The 22,100-nt window shown below is 45.8% G+C and overlaps 1 long non-coding RNA gene across 1 annotated transcript in view; it reads right to left on the minus strand.

Annotated features, from left to right (window-relative positions):
- Positions 1 to 22,100, minus strand: part of LOC146799202 (uncharacterized) — a 235,969-nt gene that overhangs the window by 135,011 nt on the left and 78,858 nt on the right. The window contains exon 2 of the long non-coding RNA XR_014969246.1: positions 5,889 to 6,035. This is a non-coding gene — a long non-coding RNA (uncharacterized LOC146799202). The remainder of the gene's footprint in view (positions 1 to 5,888; positions 6,036 to 22,100) is intronic.

Raw genomic sequence — 22,100 nt, forward strand, 5'->3', positions numbered from 1 at the left:
TGCGAGGAGCAGTTAGAGGTGATGCGTTGATCCTTATGATTGTAGGCAATGCATTGGTTCCGAGTCGCACAGTTGGGAGACGCGTCATCATCGAACCCCTGGCGATGAAGGGAATGCGTCCTAATTGAGCCACGCTGTTGGTACTGTGATGTCCTTGGAGTGGCGATGTGTTGGAGTCAAAGGGAATGCGTTGGTTCTAACTGGCACAAAGTCGATGATGCACGGATTTTTGAAGAAAACAGCCAGGAATGCTACTTTCAAGGGCCCAGGACTGGATTGGCACCACTTGGCAGTGCAAACTCACAGTTGGTAGAGTCCAGAGGCTGTAGCAGTGTTGTTAAAAGTCCCTGTGACTTCAGAACAGGAGGCAAGCCAGCAAGCCTTTGGAGTCACTTAAGTTCTTGAGGTGTAGAGATGCTGGTCCAGTTCATCTCACTCCCAGGAGAGATGCCAGCAGGCAGCAGACAGCAGGCCAGCACAGCAAAGCAGTTCAGCAAAGTGGCAGTTCTTTCTGGCACCACACCAGTCCTTATTCCTTGGCAGAGTATCCTTAGGTCCAGAAGTTTACTGAGTTGGTGGTGTCAGGGATACAGTACTTATACACGGTTGTGCCTTTGAAGAGGAAGAGAGACATTTGAAGTGCACAAGGTCCCTGTCCTGGCTCTAGACTCACTGCAGGGGGGTATGCAGCTCTTTGTGTGGGAACAGGCACAACTATTCAGGTGCAAGTGTCGGCTCCTCCATCCCATCCTGCCCAGGATGACCCATAAGCCTGGTGATGGCCCATCAGGATGTGAATGGCCCATCAAGCACACCTAGGTTCCATTTGTGTGTGGCTGTCAAGAGAGACTGCACGAAGCCCAGCTGTCACCCACCCCAGAAGTGTACTCAGAGACAGGCAGAGGCACAACTTGGCTTAAGTTTGAAAGTGCTAATTTTCTCTTTTTCCCAGTGCTGCACAATATCATAAAAGGTATTGGCAAAGCCAATTGGTCAACATGGTGAGACCTATTAACTTTGCCAATGCTTGTTTATCATAGGTTTTAAGGTAGCTAACCAGTTAAAAAATTCTGACATTCATCTGGTTTATCACATTGTAATTTCATGCTCAGAATAACATTCAAGCAGTACAGTGCTATGTGAACATCTATGTGAAAGGAAAACTGTGCTGCACAATAGTGATGGAGTTGCATGCAGATGATGTCATTGGCCGCATTCATAATAACTTTGCACTATGGTGCATTGTGTAAAATTAGTATCCTAGAGGTTCATCCACCAGTACACACTTCCACACAAAGACAGCGGCACAAGGGTAAGCCACATAAAATGTGTAACTTTGCTTTGACCACATATCTTATGCACAGGAACAGCATGCAATATTCTGGTTGTCCCTTGTTTGTTCATGCCTTCATTTTTTTTTTTAGTTTGAAAAGCTTTATTTAAGAGAATGTCAATACAAAGATATCAGCGAAGATTGAGGCAATAAGCAAATAAGAATGAAATAACAGTAAAAAGCTAATATCATAAAAACGAGCAAAAGCATTTTATACAGTTTTTAAGGAGAAATGTGAAAAAGGGAAGGGAAGGAGATGAAAAAATAAAAGGGAAGAAAGGGAAAAGGTGACAACATATTATAAAAATATAAAATTATGCTTTAAAGAGTGGGTGCTGTAGGCAAAACAACAATCAAAAAGCAACTTAGAAGAACAAGTAGAACAATAAATAAATCCTGTACTGTTAATATTAATATAGGAGAAGAAGGAGTAATTCCCTCAAGGCGGCTTAAAATTTTCCGAAGTGGTAGTTGATACATTCTTCCGAACCATCTGATCTAAGTATGAGGTAAGAGGTAACCAGAAGAGATCTCTATTATGTGTAGGACCACAGGAGGAGGCAAAAGCAGTTTCAAGCCTGTGAAAATGACATAAAGAGTTCCACCAATGACGGATGGAGAGTTTTGTAAGGGATTTCCAGTTAGAAGAAATGTGTTGAAAGGCTAAAGCCAGCATGAGGTCAAAAAGACCACGAGAATGTAGAGGAAGATCTAAAGAATCAGATAAACTGCCTAGAAAAAGGGTAGATATTGAATATGGAGATGAGAGTATGAAAATACGAGAGATGTATAGCCAAACAGAATTCCAGAATTGAGAAACAGAGGGACATAAGAATAAAAGATGGAAGAGGTTAGCGTTAGGGGCAGAACATGTCCAACAATTAGACTCAGAAGAAGAAGAAAAACGAGCTAGAGAGAGTGGGAAAAGAAATAGTCTATGATATAGGTAGAATAAAGTTTGAGTGAGGGAGGGAGAACGAGAAATTTTCAAAGATCTGGACCAAAGCTTATCCCACAAAGCAACGGACCAAATACAACCCAAGTCCGCCTCCCAAGAAAGTTCCAGTTTAGATTTAGGACGATCTGGATTAGGAGATGAAAAGAATTTATAAATGAGAGAGGCTTTGGGAAGGGTTGAAAGAATTTTATGAAGAGGAACTTGGGAAACAGAGGAAGGAGAGGAAGGAAGAGAGTTAAAAATATCAAGGATAAGTGACATCAGAGTAACAAACTTTTGTAAAAAGGAACAGGGACAATGAAAAGACATCTGAAATTGGGGAAAGGAACAAGGAGACGCTCCGTCAAAAAACTGGTTCACCCATATGATGCCCAGAGACCTCCAGAACTTCCAGAAGATGGGCCTATTATTTATAAGAATGAGCGAATTATACCAAACAGTGGAATCCAGGAAAGATTCCCGAGTAATAGGCATAGGATTGAAAAGAGGCCTTAAAAGAGAAGAGGTATGTTTAAACAAAGGAGATGACGAGTGTGGGGCCTTGGCAGAAAAACGCATGACCTCTCCAAAAGAAAAGGGCAACAACAATATTTGCTCGATGGGAAGCCAGAGAGGAGCGAGAGGAGAAGGAACGGACGCAAGCCATCTGGACGCCTGACGAAAAGAAAATGACTTATGGTAGAGACGGAAGTCTGGGAAATTGACACCACCATTGGACTTGGATTTACGAAGCTGCGCTAAAGAGATTCTAGATTTCTTTTTGTTCCAAAGAAATCTGGACAAACAAGAATCAATACGTTTAAAATGGATTGCGGGGATATGATCGGGTAACATGGATAAAACGTAAATTAAAATGGGGGCTATCATCATCTTGATTGAGTCCAATCGCCCCCACCAAGAGAGAAAGAGGGGGTTCCAGGAGGAGAGTAATCGTTCAATACGAGACAAAACCGCAGACATATTTAGGGTAATTGAAGAGGAAATAGAATTGGAAAACCATACTCCTAAATATTTAATTTTGGAACTATTCCAAGCAAATCCAGTAGGGGAGAAGGCATGAGGGGTGCAGAATTTTGTAAGGGGAAGGATTTCGGTTTTATCCGAATTGATTTTATTTCCCGAGACCTGAGAGAAAGAGTCAAATTCGGACAGTAAAGGGGGAATGGAGGTTTCTGGAGCAGAAATGAAGAGGAGTATATCGTCTGCATACGCAGATAATTTCAATTGATTATCCCCATAGGAAAAACCTGAAATGGAATCATTGGTACGGATAGAAGACAAAAAGGGTTCAAGGGCAAGAACAAAAAGTAAAGGAGATAAGGGGCAACCTTGACGAACACCCCGCTGAAGAGGAAAATATGAAGAAACTTGACCATTGACCAGAACCGAAGCCTGAGGAGAAGAGTACAACAAAGAAATAAGAGAGATAAATTGAGGGCCAAAACCATGCCAAAGCAAAGAAGCAAATACGAAAGACCAGTCAACTCTATCAAAGGCTTTTTCAGCGTCTACAGAAATAGCCGCTAAAGAATAGAAAGGGATGAAACCTGATTTAAAACATTAAGAAAAAGGCGAGAATTATCAGAGGTAAGCCTACCTTTAACAAAACCACATTGCTCCTTACCAATGAGGAGGGGCATTAGGGAATCTAGGCGTAAAGCCAGTACCTTAGCAAACAATTTATAGTCCACATTTACTAAAGAGATCGGGCGGTAGTTCTTACAGAATTTGGGATCGCGACCGTCTTTAGGAATAAGACAGATGGTGGCTTCTTGAAATGTACCCTCTGCCTTACCCGACAGATAAAACGATTGAAAGAGAGAAAGAAGTTTGGGGAGCAAAAGGTCAGAAAAGTGCAAATAAAATTCAACTGAAAAACCATCAGGACCTGGAGATTTACCATTGGTGAGAGTATTCAAAGCCGTAGAAAGTTCATGCAAAGAAAGATCAACTTCCAGGTCTGGGAAATTAAGATGAAACGTCGAGGGCTTAGGAAGCTTGTCAAAATAAGCTTGGATAAGAGAGGGAGAGGGAGAAGATTCAGGTGTATAAAGAGTACGATAAAATAACTGAAACTGGTCAAGAATGTCTTGAGCTTTATGCAATAAAGTATTATCAGAAGAGTAAATAGAATCAATAAAGGAGCGTTCCTTGCGCGACTTAAGATAGTTAGCTAAAAGCTTCCCTGCTTTATTGCGACCACCATAATATCGGGCGCTACTACGAAGAAGCATAGACGAAGCATTATCAGTAGTAGATTTATTGAATTCTAGCTTGGCAAGAATAAGATCCGGAGACATGGAATTCTTAGGGGAAGAATAGAACTTACGCTCCAAAGATTTAATATGGGCTAGAATATTTTTCTGCTTCTGAAGAAAACGCTTCTTTTTCTTGGAAACAAAGTCAATAACAAACCCACGAGCCTTGGCTTTAAAGGAGTCCCAGAGAAGATGGGGGGAGATGTTAGAAACGTCGTTTAACAGGAAGAAATCAGTAGCAAAAGAGCAAAAAGAAGAGGAGAAAAAAGGATCAGTAAGAAGAGAATTGTTAAATCGCCAACAAGAAGGCTTGGGATGCGGAAAAAGGAAGTCAAGATCCATTACAATAGGAGCATGGTCCGAGATGAGTATAGGTTCAATAGAAGAAGAAATTAAATTTTGCGACAAAGAGAGAGAAAGAAAAATATAGTCAAGGCGAGAGAAAGATGAGTGAGGAGGAGAGAAAAAGGAGTAGTCAAGGGTGTCAGGATGTGAAAGCCCCCAAGAATCAGTGAGATGTGCTTGAGAAATAGTATCAAGAAATTGCTTGTGAGGTTTGTGAGGTATGAATCGAACCATTGACTTACGATCAAGAAAGGGGTCCACAATCTGCTTACAGTCACCACCTAGAATGAAGAAGTCATCTTTATATTGAATACATTTGCTCGTAATTGAGGGCCAAAAAAGTAAGTCGGGTTGTGTAGGACCATAAACATTAAACACAGTCAGAGGAATAGAATTGATTGATAACTTAGCTAATATCCACCTACCATCAGAATCTGTTTCTTGTAATAACACTTTACATGGTAACTTTTTATGACATAAAATAGCAACACCATTCTTCTTATTAGTAGAAGGAGAGAATAAAACCGTACCCACCCAACCATGCTTTAACTTGAGAGATTCCGCCTCAGAGAGGTGAGTCTCTTGTAAGAGAACTATGTCAGGATTATAAGAAGCAAGGTGGGAAAGAATCCTCTGACGTTTGATAGGGCTGATAAAACCTTTAACATTCCAGGAAATTACTCTGAATTTAAAAGCTGGAGAACATTAACAGAAACAATACCTACAACAACAGATAAAAAGCAAGAAAAGTGCAAAAAGTGAAAGAGAATAGAAGGAAAAAAAGAAGGCTGAATTAAGGGAGAGGAAAAGAAAAATAAAAAGTGTGAAACTAAGACAAAAAGAATAAAAAGAGAAGACAATGATAGAAGCGGAGGAAGATTGAAAGCAGATAAAAAGAAGAGCGGAGGCAAAAGGAAAAAAGGAGGAGGGGAAAAAGAGAAAAGTACAAGAAGTGACAGTACAAATCCAAAAAGGACGACTGAACATAACATACCTGAAGGGGACACGAAGAGGATATCGGGACAATGGAGAGACGCAACAAGAATGACCTCCCGGAACCAGGAGACCAAACCGGACCGCACCAGGACGGAAGACGATGAGCACAAATCGCAAAAGGGAAGAGAGGAACACAATAATCGATCTGGATAAAGAAAATAAATAGAAAAAATGCTGATAATGGAAAAGACACATAAAGAAATGCATGAGAATGGAAATGTAAACCATCAAACAGCTAAAAAGTTAAAAGCGATAATAAGAATGGGAGAGAAAAAAGGGATGTAAAAAGAAAGAGAACCAGCAACTTAGTGAAAAACAATAAAAAACATCAAATAGAAACTCGTAAGAATGAATCAAAAAGGCGAATCATCAATATAACAGACAACGGCAGTATAAAAACATTATAAGTGAAAACCTGCAAGAAAAAGAAAAGTTAAACATTCAACCACATGCAGAAGCAGAAGTGTCCATGCCAGAATTGGATTGGATATGAATAAAGTTTTTAAGTTCCGCAGGATCTTGAAAAGTTCAAGTTTGAGTCTGGTGAGTAACTTTGAAGGTACAGGGGTGGAATAGGCCGTATCTGGCACCAAGAGTGCGTAATGGGGCACGAAGACTCAAAAATTCTTTCCTTCTGGCTGCAGTAACATTGGAAACATCCTGAGTAAGAAAAACCCTCTGGCCAAACCAGGAAACTTGGCGCTTAGCTCTAGCCGCAGAGAGGACTAGAAGTAAATCTGTAAATTTCAAAAAAAGAATGATGACTCCTCGAGGCTTAGTTGAGGTGGATAAACGAGGACCAAGTCTGTGGGCTCTTTGAATACTCAGAGAGGTGGTAGCAGGCATGTCTAAAAGTTTTAGGAGGAAGGAGGAGAACAACGCGACAGGGTCATCACCTTCCAAAGACTCCGGCAGACCATAAATGCGTAGATTGATCCTCCTATTTCTGTTTTCTAAATACTCAGTATGCTGCTGAAGGGCTAGAACAGACTTTTCGAGAGAAGAAATACGCTTAGAATTGACTTGGATGTCTACAAACTGCTGCTCCACCGAAGACATTCTGTTATCCATAGACATCCATTTTGCTTCAAAAAGCTGCATTTTAGTATTAGTCTCCTCCACGAACGGACGAAGAGCCCGAATCTCTTCCAGCAGAAGCTCCATAGAAATAGGAGGTGACGACTTATCCGGAGGGGGGGGAGAGTCCTGTTTCAAGCGCTTCGAGGATGCGGAGCAAGGAGGTGTTTTGTTTGAGGAAGATTGTGGCAAAGGAGAACGGTTGGGAGCTGCTGCCGCCATATGGTCGGTGGCTGGAGAAGAATCCACAGTTGAGGAGGAAGAAGAAGACGTCGTAGGAGGACTCTTCGAGGGCACAAAAACAAATTTTGGGTTACGTAATTTGCCCATGGATAGCTGAACGCCAAAATAGTGAGGCAAAACAAAAGTCAATGTGCCAGAGAGGACCAACCAACTAGAAAATAGAATGATAGGTAAGTCATACAGCACAGCAGTCAACACAACACAGAGAAAAACAATGAAAACCTCACATCCGAGGGCATAAAGGGAGTACGAATGGGAGAAGGTCCTGAAGTAGGTAGAATTCCACAAGGCTGGCGTAGTAACTTAATGAAGAAGCCAAAAATGACGTGTATGCCAGTTAGTGCGAACACGCATCTGCCATGTTACAACCACAGGAAGTAATAAGGAGTATGACGAAAAGTAGAAAGAACAGCAGGGTGTTCCAGACCCAGGTAGAACTCCCAATCAGCAACAGCAGCTCAACTCCATGAACACATGTAGGAGGCAATCGATAGATCTATTGCCCTTGCCCCAATGAGACAGTTGTTGTTAGGTGCCACAAAAAGAAAAATATATATCTTTAAAGAAATGCCATGACCAGGTTCTCACTCCAATGTTACTGAATTCCCAATGTATAAAAAACGATGTTCTTTGGAACACATGTTAATGTCCACTCAAAAAATGTTCATAGCGCAATTACAGAGGCGCTGACTACAAGCTGCGCACACGCAGGCTGCTGACAAGCAACGTCCTGGACTTAAAATGGCGGACGCGCTGAGGTGTTCCCGCTATGCGGCAAAACGAAGCATTTCAAGGAGAGCGGAAGCATTGTCTGGGCTCACCCGATGCACGAGTCATTCCGCCGCCAGGAACATCCAAAAGGGACGAAAAAGAGGCAAGAACCTCACCGCAAATGACAGGAATCCGTCCCGGTGTATCGGAGCTCCGGTATCAGGCGGCCATCTTAGTCGGCGCCTAAGCCACGCCCCGCTCATGCCTTCATTTGATATCAAGATTTCCAGCAAAGTCAGGGTACGCTATTTTAGAAGACCTGGCTTTGCATGCAAACCTAAAGGTGTTTCTGCTGTACCAAAACCCTATTTGCATAACTTATAAGGGGGATTTGCACTCTGCATCACAAAGCAATTTTGGTGCAGTGCTTGTGTCAACTTTCAGTTAAAAACAGTTTTTGCATGCAAAAGTTCATCAGCACAGCCACTTGCGCCATATTGTGCAAAGAAACGCAGACCTGTGTCGAACAATTGCCTGCACAAATGAACAGTAAATCTGCGCTTGTGTTTTTCCATCAGATTTACATTTGCTAATAAACCTGCTTGACTTGGGTTTTATAAACATGGGCAAAGTGGGCTATTGCCCAGGGTTCTCAACTACTAAGGGCTCCCCAAGGAAAATTAACTTTCTCTCTATTTGACCCCAGTCTGTTCTATATTTCTACCTAAACCACTCTCTCCGGCTCTACTTTCCTCCAACTCAGACTCTGTCTCTCTTCCCAGTGTCCTCTTAAGAATTTGCAGGGTGCCAGGCAAGACATATTTCAACTGTTTTTGTGTGATTCTGCTAAAGTATAACATAACATTTAGCATTGCTTGGCATGATGTAGGCTTAAATTAGCAGGGAATGGTTAATACATTTCAAATTTGTTCCATACTGGGGCCCCCAAAATATGTCTTGCCTGGGGCCCCAACAATCCTTATGATGAAACTACGATAACATAACCTACATTCATAAAAGTCTTCATAACCTAAGATAAAGCATCTGTTGCAGTCTTTACATTGTTTTTCATGAACATTGGGTAAAGTAACTTGTGGCCAACGTAGGGCAAATAAACAAGATGTGTGGGTGGTTGTGAGCTCTTTCTCTAGATAATGGAAAAATATTTAGTTCAATTCACTCTTCCCAATTACCAATAACAGATTTAAGTATCAAGTTCCAAGTCCTCACTAGGAAGTAAAACCTTTGATCGTGCAGTTTCCTAATATATCTTGAAGTCTATAGAATCATGCTTTTCGGGGACCACTTTATATAAAGAAAGCCTCATACATAGAACTTAATTTGAGCCGCTGATGGGGGCGGGCGCACCAGCACTAATTTTTGAGGACTGGCACTTATTTTTTTGCCAGCAGACTTTGACCCAGAGCAATAGAAAGAAAAACATGAAAGGAGGAAAAACGAGGAAGAGAAAGATGAAATGCTTGTTTTGTCCTGTAATGGTTTTTGCAAACCTTCATCGGTCTAAACAAAAGCATTGGCTAAAGGGAATTATGTTTCAAAGAAGCACACATTATCAAATTGGTCCCTGGTACTGAAGGAAATGACTTTGTGTGTAGATGTGGCTCTTAAGAAAAGACATAGCTCACAGTGAAGACAGCCAATCAGTGAAGTGGGCTAACCCATGCCCCATGATGCATGTTCATGTGAGCACAAGAAAAATGTGAAAAGACACAACCACAGATTAATGGATGATCTTTGACTGAAAATCCCTATAAGCAAGTATGTTCTGCACATAATTTTAGTAACATCAAAAGGACTTGGCTAAACCCGGACTTAAAAAAAAAAATCGGCCTGGTGCTGGCATTTGCTAATGATTTTTTCTAATGTTTTTGTAAATCTCTAAAATAGATAGAGAGGGTTGAAAAGATAAATAGCGATGTTAACATAGATAGATAGATAGATAGATAGATAGATAGATAGATAGATAGATAGATAGATAGATAGATAGATAGATATTGAAATAAACAGCACAGCATTATTTAGTAATATAGGGGTCGATTACGATGTGGTTCGGAAAGGCTCAGAATCGTAATCGGGTCTGCCAAATCTGATTTGGAACCCGTCTTTCTGACCGATTCGGAAAGCTTTCTGAACGACCGATTACGATGTTCGCTAAGATTTCGGACTTTCGGTTCCAAATGGATCTTTGTTGTGTGTGGATATGCTTCTTATGAAAGGGCTAAAAGAAGTCACTCAAAGTTAAGTTAGCCAGTGGATGAAGTAGGGTGGCCCACTGCCCCATGCTGTAGGCTGTGGTGGATGGAAGAAAACTATGAATGACACAACAAAAGACAAATGGATAAAGAGAGCTGGCTGAAAGCCCCCTTAAGTAAGAATATTATCTCTATAATTTTAGTAAAATAAATTGAAAGTTCTTGGCTAACATCAGACCTAAAAAGCAGGGATGAAAAATAACCTATTAGAGTGAGCAAAAGAGGCAAGGAGTGTCTGGTGGTGGATAAAAGAGACATGATGTGGAATCAAGACCATACAGACTTAGTATTCAGAACACCCAACATTAGATAGAGCTGACTATGGGTGTATGAGCAAAACTTTGAGCCCCGGCATATATCCTGTTACAAATTAAGCACTAGTCATGTTATACATGGAGTATGCTAGGAAGCTCTCGTCTCTAATTGTTTTCTTTAAAAACAATTTCATTTAAGATATAGAAGTCCAAGATTAAATATTCTTAAAAGACAAATACAAATTCAATAAAATAAAGTATAAATTGGTAGGAAATTTGGAGGTGGAGCGTGAAACTTTGAAAATTCTCACCTAGGGTGTGATGAATTTTGCAACAGATGATTTCCTCGAGTCTTCTGCAGAAATAACTAACTTAACCTACCTCTAGGTGTACTGCTTTCACTGGTATGGAGGGTTTATTTTTTTGTAGCAAATCATTTCTCTTTTGTATCATATAGATTTTGTTATATTCATAAAACAATTTGTTTTCATCACAAAATGGTTGTTTCTTTATAAAGCCTCAATTTGTTTTTAATAATTCAACTCATTTTTCCACAAATGTTCTGTAGTCATGAATTAATTTATTTTTAGAATTTTCTGAGAAAAACATGTTGGGGTGAAATGGGGATAGGGGCAGTTAATTTGCTTTTTAGGGAAATTGTTTATTTTTGACAAAATTACATGTTCCCATTTGGGGAAATAAAATTACTCTTTTCAGAGAACTGAAATATACTGTTATTCTAGGGATGGAGATGCTTTTCAATTTGCTGCTGATCAATTTAATGGGGAAAAAATGAAAATATGTGGAAGACAAGTAGCACTCTCTGTCCCTCCAACTGTAACTGTGAAATGAAGAAATAGAGCTGTAGTGGTTTACCCATAATCAATTATGCTTGAAGTGTGTAGGCCCACCTCCCCTGCTGGTATATGAAAATGTGCAAATGGGAGTTTGAAGAGTGCAGCATGTGCATTATCTGTTGATTATAAGGTATGTCATGCGTTTGGAGATCTTGGTGGAAACTGACAATGTATCTCCTCTAAGGCCCTCATTACAATGGCCCTTTAAATTCCAAGGCCAGCAGTTACTGGTCCATTTGGAATGATCAAATCCATAGAAAAACCACGGATATCTTTACATTTCACACTAAAAGCAACTAAAATGGCTATGTGAGAGTTGGGGGGAAATTTTGAAATTGCTGTGGGTACTGGACCTGTTCTTTTCGATTGCCCTGATTATTCCTCTTATTTTAGAGATCCTCCATAATGAGCCAGATTTTCTGCAGCTGGAAGTCACCAGTAGTACTTCCATCTCATTAATGCTGGGATTGGGAAGAATCAAGCCCATTTTTCTAAGAATGAATGGTGATGCAAGAGCTGGTCAGGTAATGGGTTCATTGATTACGGGTGGTATGCTTGGTAGCGGATGAGAGGATGGAACCTTAGAACAGGAATTAGTTGTGTTTTTCGAGTTGACAAGAGATCTCTCAAAAGAGCAGAACTGCACTCATATGTGCTGCCTGCTGGATAGCCCATTACGGCCTTTGCTCCACAAGAGTGGCAGGGGCTTTCCACCATCCCTGAAAGGATGGATTCCGAAAGGCAGCTAGCCAGACAGGAAGTACTGATCCAAGGAGACCCCAAGACTAGATAGCCAGACACTAGGGGGCCTATTAGGATGGCGGGCGGTGGACCCACCGCGGCACTGGCGGTGCACAAAAATGCATTTTACCGCCCGCCATATTAGTATGGCCAAACATAGCCCATTTCCCGTCTGCCGCAGTGCGACGCGCACCACCATCAAAGTGCGCCCTCCACCGTGGCGGTGTGAGCCAATGGAGACTCACAGCCATGCAGAATGATGTCCGCCCCGCTCCACAAATTAGGATGCTCCAAACAAGCAGTCGCACCGCAGCGGAGAAACCGCCCAAACAGAGATGGCGGAAACTTGACAGCAGAGCGCGAAACCAGAGTCCCGGTCCCTTCCACCCGGTCGCAAGCGCAATGGATCCAGCTCTACACGTCTTCCCGGTGCTGTACCTGATACATCACCAGCAACTCATGGACTGCCGCGGACGCTGCCGCAGGTACGCAATAACACAACCACAACACACAACTCATGGACTGATACAGGGTCCAAATCCTCATCAGACACCCTGGTGGGGACAGGAACCCATCCACAAGTGTACCCACACATGACCCACCTGCCACCAAGTCGCCCCTCCGCATCCAGGACACACATTTTCCGCGATCATGCAGCAATGTCCTGGTCACGTCACCGCAGCGGTGAAGACAAGGGAATACATGCGCACAATGCAGAAGGTAGGGCCAGCGCCAGGCATGGGCAGGGCACGAAGAGCACAGGGCCACATCTCCACCCTCCACACACTAGCCCCCCCTGAAGGCACATGCCATGTGCCCCTCCTGTGCACCCCCATGCACAACAACAAGCCAGGTGAATCCACAGCCTGCACCACACACTAAACAACCAGGGAGACAGCCACATCAGGAGTGGCTGCACAGGAACCCACAGCACAGAAGCACAGGCTCAGGGCAACACACACACACCACAACAACACCACACTCATGGAGATAAAAATGAGTACAAGCACTAAATGAACACACACACATACAAGGAACAAACATCCTACTGGACACACAGCCTGCCAAGTCACACAGACATACCCCATACTGACACACAGACACATAAACACACCACATGCCACCAGCAATGGAGCACAACAAATAGGAAACCCAAAGTGAGGTGCACACAAATGGAAGGCCATGGAGACAAACAACAAGCATGTGTACATCACATCAAGACAAGGAACATGGAACAACACCCTCAGCCCATCAAAGCACACATGGCTGGCACAGTGAGTGAAGTCAAACCGCAGACAGCTCAGTGCAACAACCCAGGGAGACAGCAAGGCAGCCCATGTATAGGCACACGGATGAAAGGAAGGCCCTGAAGTCAAACTGTGAACAGCCACACATATGTTTACAACTACTTCACAGGAGTACGCCAGCAGCACAACACACAGGGCACATTGACACACTCCATGACTGTCAAACACTAGTAGGAATATACACACATACCCCCCTCACACCAGCAGCACACAACACCAGTGCCAAACACACTGAAGGGTGGCAATAGTTGCCAGTCAATACACAGACAAACAATCACACACCCTAGGGATAGTCACACACATCACACACACACAGGGATGCCAGAACAAATGTCTGCACATAAACAACAGACAAACACATAACCCAACAGAAACACACACAGAACCACAAGAAGACCACACATGACCTGTGCAGCTAAACTGTGGAAAGGCAATGGGAGCACAGATGCAACAGGAGTGCACAACCCCATCAGTCAGGAACAATGCACAGACAACATACCACAACACAGACAAGAAGTGTACCATCACAGAAAAACACAACCACATCAAACAAACAACAGATGCACAGGCAGAAAAACCACATAGCAAACACAGCAGGACATCAGGGGATGCACACCAGGCAATGACAAGGACACATACACCCACAGCGCTCCATGCACAACAAGCAGTGTGTGCACACCAAGCACACCAGCCCCACACAGACATGAGTGACATAACATTAACCCACGCAACACCAATCAGCACAGCACAAAGACAACATCACACCCAGGAAGTGAAGCAGTACCACAGCTAACACACATACATTCAACACAACACCAACAGATGCACAAGTCTGGGACAGAAAGGTGGAAATAACTTGACCAGAGGACTGGGCAGCACACACAGTTAAAGTGCATATGAGCAACCATGACTGCCAAACAGCACAAGAACATCACACATAACCTATTGGGGAAATGTCCTGAGTGACACATTGCTCCTGGCCTAAGAACTGCACCACAAAGCACAGTGTCACAAATGAAGTGACGGTGAGTCACACACACATGTAAACCAAGGGGACAGCTGACATCAAAGTGAAGTGTTCTGCATGTCAGTAGGGGACATGGCAGGAGTGTACCATACACAAATAGAGGGAGTGCAGATTCACAATGGGTAGGCATCTGAAGAACAGATAGGGGATTGTATGACACCACACACAACATGCCATACTGGAGGCAAAAAGGCACCATGTGACAGCAATGCCTGAGAAAACACAACCACAATGGCATTGTGGAGCTGCAGGTCTTCACAGTCTCCAGAAACAGTATCAAGACACATGGATGATCAACAAAACACAACACTGACTTGTCAGTCACACACTCTGCATTCTCACAATTGACAAAAACAACAAGTAGGAGTCAGCCAGAACAGCAAGGACACACCAACACACTGCACAGTGCACAACATACAACTCACACATGTGCATACAACCACATCCACAGGGCTGAACAATCAAAACAACAGGCAAACAACTCCTGGGTGACACATGTGTGTAGTTGACAATGCAGGGGCACATACACATCAACACTCCTGACATAGTCACCCTCTTCACACTGCACACTTCTTGACCACCCAAGAGCACACATTGAAAGTAAGCCATGGGACTAGGATGACTGGCTATCACAAGATGACCACACACATACACTACTGGGCACACATAAAGAAAGAATACACATACATGATGACCCTGGCCAGCCTGCCTGCAATCCTGTGGATAGAATTCCACTCAGTGCTGGCAGTGCCCCCCAACCTGACATGTGTACAACATAGCCAACATGAACAAAATAAGAAAATGACAACTGCTTTCTATTTAAAATTGACATCATTGCCCCCACAAGTATCAGGGTCAGGAAGAACTGAAGTCCCTGTCACCCCTGTAAAAAATGGAGGAAGTGAGACAATACATTGGCTATGTTGGAGTGACACACAGAGCATGTGGCACAGTAAACCATATACACACAGAAAAATAACTTTATTCAGTAAGGACACTGATAAAACAGACAACAGGAGCAACTGTCTTTATCCACATTGCACAGATAGGCACCAATATTAGACAAGGGCAAGGTCAGTGGCCATCACCAAGTGCAGAGTAGTTACATGAGATATTGCACAGGCAAGGGGCAAACAGCAGTGAACAACAAGGCCAGTGGCCATGACAAAGTGCAGAGTATGTCCATGAGAAGCTGCACAGGCAAGGGGCGAACAGCAGTGAACAACAAGGCCAGTGGGCAGGGCAAAGTGCAGAGTATGTCCACGAGAAGCTGCACAGGCAAGGGGCAAACAGCAGTGAACAACATGACCAGTGGGCAGGGCAAAGTGCAGAGTATGTCCATGAGAAGCTGCACAGGTAAGGGGCAAACAGCAGTGAACAGCATGACCAGTGGGCAGGGCAAAGTGCAGAGTATGTCCATGAGAAGTTGCACAGGTAAGGGCAAAACAGCAAGGCCAGTGGCCAGTTCAGGGTGCAGAATATGTCCATGAGAAGCTACACATGGAATAGTTGAACACAGCAAAGAGCAACAAGGCCAGTGGCCAAAACGAAGTGCAGAGTATGTCCATGAGAAGCTGCACAGGTAAGGGCAAAACAGCAAGGCCAGTGGCCAGTTCAGGGTGCAGAGTATGTCCATGAGAAGCTGCACAGGCAAGGGGAAAACAGCAGTGAACAACATGACCAGTGGGCAGGGCAAAGTGCAGAGTATGTCCATGAGAAGCAAGCTGCACAGGCAAGGGGCAAACAGCAGTGAACAACATGACCAGTGGGCAGGGCAAAGTGCAGAGTATGTCCATGAGAAGCTGCACAGACTAGGGACAAACAACAGTGAACAACAAGGCCAGTGGGCAGGGCAAAGTGCAGAGTATGTCCATGAGAAGCTGCACAGGCAAGGGCAAGACAGCAAGGCCAGTGGCCAGTTCAGGGTGCAGAGTATGTCCATGAGAAGCTGCACAGGGAATAGTTGAACACAGCAAAGAGCAACAAGGCCAGTGGCCAAAACGAAGTGCAGAGTATGTCCATGAGAAGCTGCACAGGGAATGTGTGCGACTGTACCTTTCCATGGTCAGCAACACAGTCAGGGGATAACAATGTGTAGTACAGGCCCACCTGTGTGAGAGACAGGTGTGTGAGGGTGACTACCACACTGGCTGTGTGTCGGTGACTGTTGGAGCACTTGACCGGGGAGAGAGCAGCCCAGCTGAGGTAGAGCTATCAGTGGCTTGGCAAGCCCGAGGGCTGCTTTGACTAGGTGGTGTAGTGGCACGTGGAGGCGGAGTCATGCAGATGTGAGACACAGTGTGGCTGGGAGATTGTGGAGGGGTGCCTTTCCACTTCTTGGGGATTTTAAATGGCTTCCCTGTCTTGGGGTTAGTATGAGGTGGTGTGGACACAACAGGCACACTAACCACCAAAGCTGCCTCAGGTGCAGACGCTGGCACTCCCTCTGGGGATGTGCTGGATCCAGCGGAACGCTTTGCCTGGCTTCGCCTTTGCCCCTCCATCCCCTGTTTACTAGGTGTAACCCCTTAAGTGCCCTCCTTCCCCTTCTTCAGTGGGCTTGGAATGGGTGTCGAGGTGGTGGGTGGATCTGCCTTGGAGCCCTTCCTAGGTGTACCCTTGGCATGCACCACCTTCTCGGTGGGCACAGCAACTGTATGCTTCTCTTTGCGAAATGCTTTAGGGACAGGAGAGTCCTTGGCTGGGGATGCTTCTGAGGCATGTGAGCCTGAGGCCTGCTTCTTTGCATTCTGGCCCATGGTGTTGCCTGACGGGCTATTGTCTTTGCGCTCTGGGGTGGCTTTGGTCTTCTGTGGAGATGGTGTCTGAGCCCCGGGACCGCTGGGGTTGTTGCTGCTGTGTGCTTCGTGTGCTGTATGGTGACTTTGAGGTCTGTTGAGATTGGCCACTATCGTCAGACGTGGCCAATGCCAGGGGGGTGGACAAAGGGACCGGAGCCGGACTGTGAGTATGTGCCTGTGAAGGGCTGCCGTCACTGTGGAGGACAAAGACTGGACAGTCCGGTGCAACCCACCCACGTCTGGTCATGCCCTCCATGAAAGCAAGCACCTGTGCCAATATTTTGTCGTGGTCAATGAAGGCATTGAGGAGAGCTGTCTGGCCTACACACAGCTGGCGCAAAAGGTCCACAGACTCAGCACTGATGGCAGCTGGGGGGACATGGGCAGGGGCAGCGGTGCCCGGGGTGAAGGACACTCTTCCCCTCTTACTGGGGCCAACACGGGCAGCACCAGAGGAAATGGCTGGGAGGGTGGGCACTGTCCGCTGTGTGGTGGAAGATGATGCAGAGTCCCCGTTCCCTGTGCCCGCCAACATGGATGCATAACCGCTGGCATCAGATGATGTGGAACTTTGCGTCTCAGGCTGGGATTCCTCCAGCAGACTCATGTCCTCCTCTGAGACGCTGGTGACATCTGTGTCACTGGGTTCCTGTGCAGCTGTTGTGCTTGTTTCACCCCCACTGGTGTCCGTCTCCTGTCCCTCCGTGACCACAGGATATGCTGCATGAGAGAGAGAGATGAAGGGTCAGTTCAGTGGCAGCAACATAACTAACATATGCAAGCAAAGCATCACAAAAGATGACTAAATCTACATGTTGCACACCACCCTGTCAAATCACATTGTGCTAACTCACTATATTGACTCATACAGTGCGTGGAAACTGGAAATTCAGGCATAAGTGAGCCATGTGATGACCACACAGCACAACACCCTGCTACTTGCTCCGTTCAACCAGACAAGCAAATAGATCTGAGCACACCTAGGGCCATGATGGGGGCACACTACTTGTTGCCACTGACAGATCTGGATGGAGCAGGAGTGGACAACATAGACACAGACTACAACATGACATTCCACAATGGCCATGAGCCCATGCCACCCACCATGTTGTACTTTGGGGCACAACGCCTGGTGCACATTTGTGTCAGATGTCTAAGCCTCCCAAATCTGAGTGCAGGCAAAGGACGCATTGATGGAGGCACACTCAGATCAGGCACACTGCCGTTCCCTTCCATGTGATTCCCCGGACTACCCCAGTGCAGACGATACCTGAAGACCACGACTCAGAATGCAATGGGAATGCACAGTACTCAAATTACCATAGTAAGTACAGGTAGGGGAAATGCATAACACCTGCACCCAGCCCAGCAGCCACTTACAAGCCACTGCATCACACTACCAACATCACATAGGCCAGCGCTGGCACAGGCTCTGTACACATGCAGCCACTCCCAGCCAAAGTCACCCTTCCCAGAAGGCTCACCCCTGGCTTGCTGTTGATGCTCCTTCAAACGTGCATCCAGCTCAGGCTGTGTCACGGCCAAGATGCGGCCCATTAGTGGTGTCATGCTGCGCCGTGCCAACCACCCAGTGCGAGGAAGCAGCCCCAAGATTATCTCTGCCATTTTTTTGCCAGCCGGCTGATGTCGTCCCACCTCTTGTGGCAGTGGGTGCGCCGTCGGTTTGAGAAACCCAGAGCCCGCACCTTGGCCGCAATGGCCCTCCACACGGCCTTAAGCTGGTGTACCTTGAGCTGCAGGCATGGGAGAAAAGAGGGGGAAATGATCAGTGACACAGTGTTATGTACCTACATCTCTTAGTACAGTAGCATGATACAAACTCATCCAAAATCCACAGACATGTCTAACAGAGACAATAATACATCTCACATGGTACATCTGCATGGGGAAAGCAGATGTAAATGCATGCAGGTGTGAGGGGGAACACAGTCCCTGCACATCTCACCCACATGCAGGATGCCAGCACTGAAACCCCTGTGTAGCCTGCCCACATCTCCAGTCCCTTTTTAGGTTGAGCAAGACATACATCACATATCAACCTGTGTATGGAGGTAGACTCACTGTGTCCAAGACTGCACAGCCCTCAATGTCCCTGCCCTGTGAATAGATAACTGTGTCATGAATGTCCCATTGAGGGACATGATCTCACAAATCCAAAATCCTCTTCACAAGGCTGGTCGTGTGCAATCTACAGTGCTGAGATGCCCCATAGCTGGAGTGCAATGAGAAAAGACTGATGTAATACTCTGTAAGTGAAGTGATGTGTCCTTGTCTTTTTGTGCGGGGACTGTGCAGGCCACCTGTGCTCACACTGAGATGGATAACTGGGGCACACACAGCCATTCAGCCAAGCAATCACTGTTCTGACTCCTGCAAGAACAACTTGCTGCGTCACTGTATGGCTGACAACACAACACAGGTCACTAAAACATACATGTGCAGGCAGGGAAACCTGTGGCATAGGGTACACACACTTTCCCAACCCCACACTTTCAGGCACATACTGCATTAGTCCAACTACATGTGTGCCCCCCCTGCCTACCCCCCTACTGTTGAGGACTTACCACTACATTTGGGGCACCATGTAGCCTTGGGTACTGTATGAACACCTCATTTACCAGGACCTCCAGCTCCTCGCTTGTGAAGGGACTGGCACGGATCTTCTCAGTCCTTGTCATCACTGTGGACATGCGACAACAGCGGCGGAATTGGGTGGTGAGGGGCCTCTGGCAGCAGTCCCTGGGGGCAGCAGCAGGTGAGGGGTCTCTGGCAGCAGTCCCTGGAGGCAGCAGCAGGTGAGGGGTCTCTGGCAGCAGTCCTTGGAGGCAGCAGCAGGTGAGGTGTCTCTGGCAGCAGTCCCTGGAGGCAGCAGCAGATGAGGGGTCTCTGGCAGCAGTCCCTGGGGGGCAGCAGCAGATGAGGGGTCTCTGGCAGCAGTCCCTGGAGGCAACAGCAGGTGAGGGGTCTCTGGCAGCAGTCCCTGGAAACAGCAGCAGATGAGGGGTCTCTGGCAGCAGTCTCTGGGAGCAGTGGAAATGTGAGGCTCCATCCCACACATATATAGCCCCCGGGTCGTTTCAAAGGTGCCAAGCTGCAGCAATTGGTGTTCCAGGTCTGCCTTTTTCAAATGCATCCAATGACCGCCTCCACAGTGGCAGAGCAAGCATACCGCGATTTTCAAAATTGCATCCTGCCACCGCAATTAAGGTTCCCATTGGCTGTGAGGGCATGCTCCATGGCAGTGACACACCGCAGGGGCCAGGCAGGCGCTACCGTGATGGTGTATCACTCAATTGCATCCAATGACCGGATCCGCGGTGGCGGAGCACGCCTACCGTGATTTTCAAAATTGCATCATGCCACCGCAATTAAGGTTCCCATTGGCTGTAAGGGCATGCTCCATGGCGGTGACACACCGCAGGGGCCAGGCGGGCACTACCGCGATGGTGCATCTTTCAATTGCATCCAATGACCGTCTCCGCGGTGGCGGAGCACGCCTAACGCGATTTTCAAAATTGCATCATGCCACCGCAAGGAAGGTTTCCATTGGCTGTAAGGGCATGCTCCATGGCGGTGACACACTGCTGGGGCCAGGCGGTAGCTACTGCAATTTGGGTGCCATACATTGAAATGAAGCACCGTGATTTGGGTGGTGGGGCATACCAACCGCCATTTGAGCTTATCTCCATGGCTATCACTACCGCACTTATGCATTGGGGATTGCTGGTGACACACAGCTGGGGCCAGGCAGTAGCTACCGCGATTTGGGTGCCATACATTCACATGAGGCACTGCGTTTTGGGTGGTGGGGCATGCCAACCGCCATTTGAGCTTATCTCCATGGCTATCACTACCGCACTTATGCATTGGGGATTGCTGGTGACACACAGCTGGGGCCAGGCAGTAGCTACCGCGATTTAGGTGCCATACATTGACATGAGGCACCGCGATTTGGGTGGCGGGCATCCCAACCACCATTTGGGCATGTCTCCATGGCTATCACTACCGCACTTGTGCATTGGGGATTGCTGGTGACACATCGCTGGGGCCAGGCGGTAGCTAACATGATTTGGGTGCCATACAATCACAATGGCCATCTGGCAAACATCAACAGTGCACAGTGCCCACATGGTCAATGGCACATCATTGTGCACACAATACCAATGTTCCATTTACTCCACAGGTGACTAGACATGCCATGTTTGTGTATGTGATTTCGTAGATTGGCATGTACTCCCTCACATGTCACTTATGATATCGATGGCCGTGTACACAGGACAGTGTTGTTATGGACTGTACAATGTGTACACATGTCAATGTGTTGAGGTCCAGTGACAATCACAGCAATCTTTGTCTCAATGAATGATGTTCTTTTTTGCATGTCCTCTTATGTCTGATCATGCACACAATTGTCATTTCTGCTCAGACTGTGGTCATTGTGTTGTTGATGTGTGCCAGGTTCAAATGACGCATGAAGGTGTGTCAGGTACAGCAGCTAGGTATGAGACAGTGGGGTTGATTTGTTACACATATGCTGGATGCTATACTCTCAGGCGTACCCATGGTAAATGTGGCTATATTCCTATGTGCATTCACATTGACCGAGGTGGTGTTTGAGGTACTTGTTTTGTGTAAGTTGACAGGTGTGCCATTTGTGTAGCTGAAGGTGTCCCTACATGTAAGCTGGTCTGTAACTCGATTTTGATGACAGTCATTGTTGGCGTTGTGTCATCCAGAACGTGAGATGCTGTGCCCATCTCATGATGTATTGCATTGACATGTGTCCACTTTCATCTCAACTAGGAGGAGACCAAATCTGCTTCGTCACTTGACAGTGCTGGAGGACATGGAGGTTGAGGCGATCATCCAGAAATGACGTCTGGATAGAGTCACCCTAA

The sequence above is a fragment of the Triturus cristatus genome, chromosome 9 (assembly GCF_964204655.1).
Source record: "Triturus cristatus chromosome 9, aTriCri1.1, whole genome shotgun sequence".
Lineage (NCBI taxonomy): Eukaryota > Metazoa > Chordata > Amphibia > Caudata > Salamandridae > Triturus > Triturus cristatus.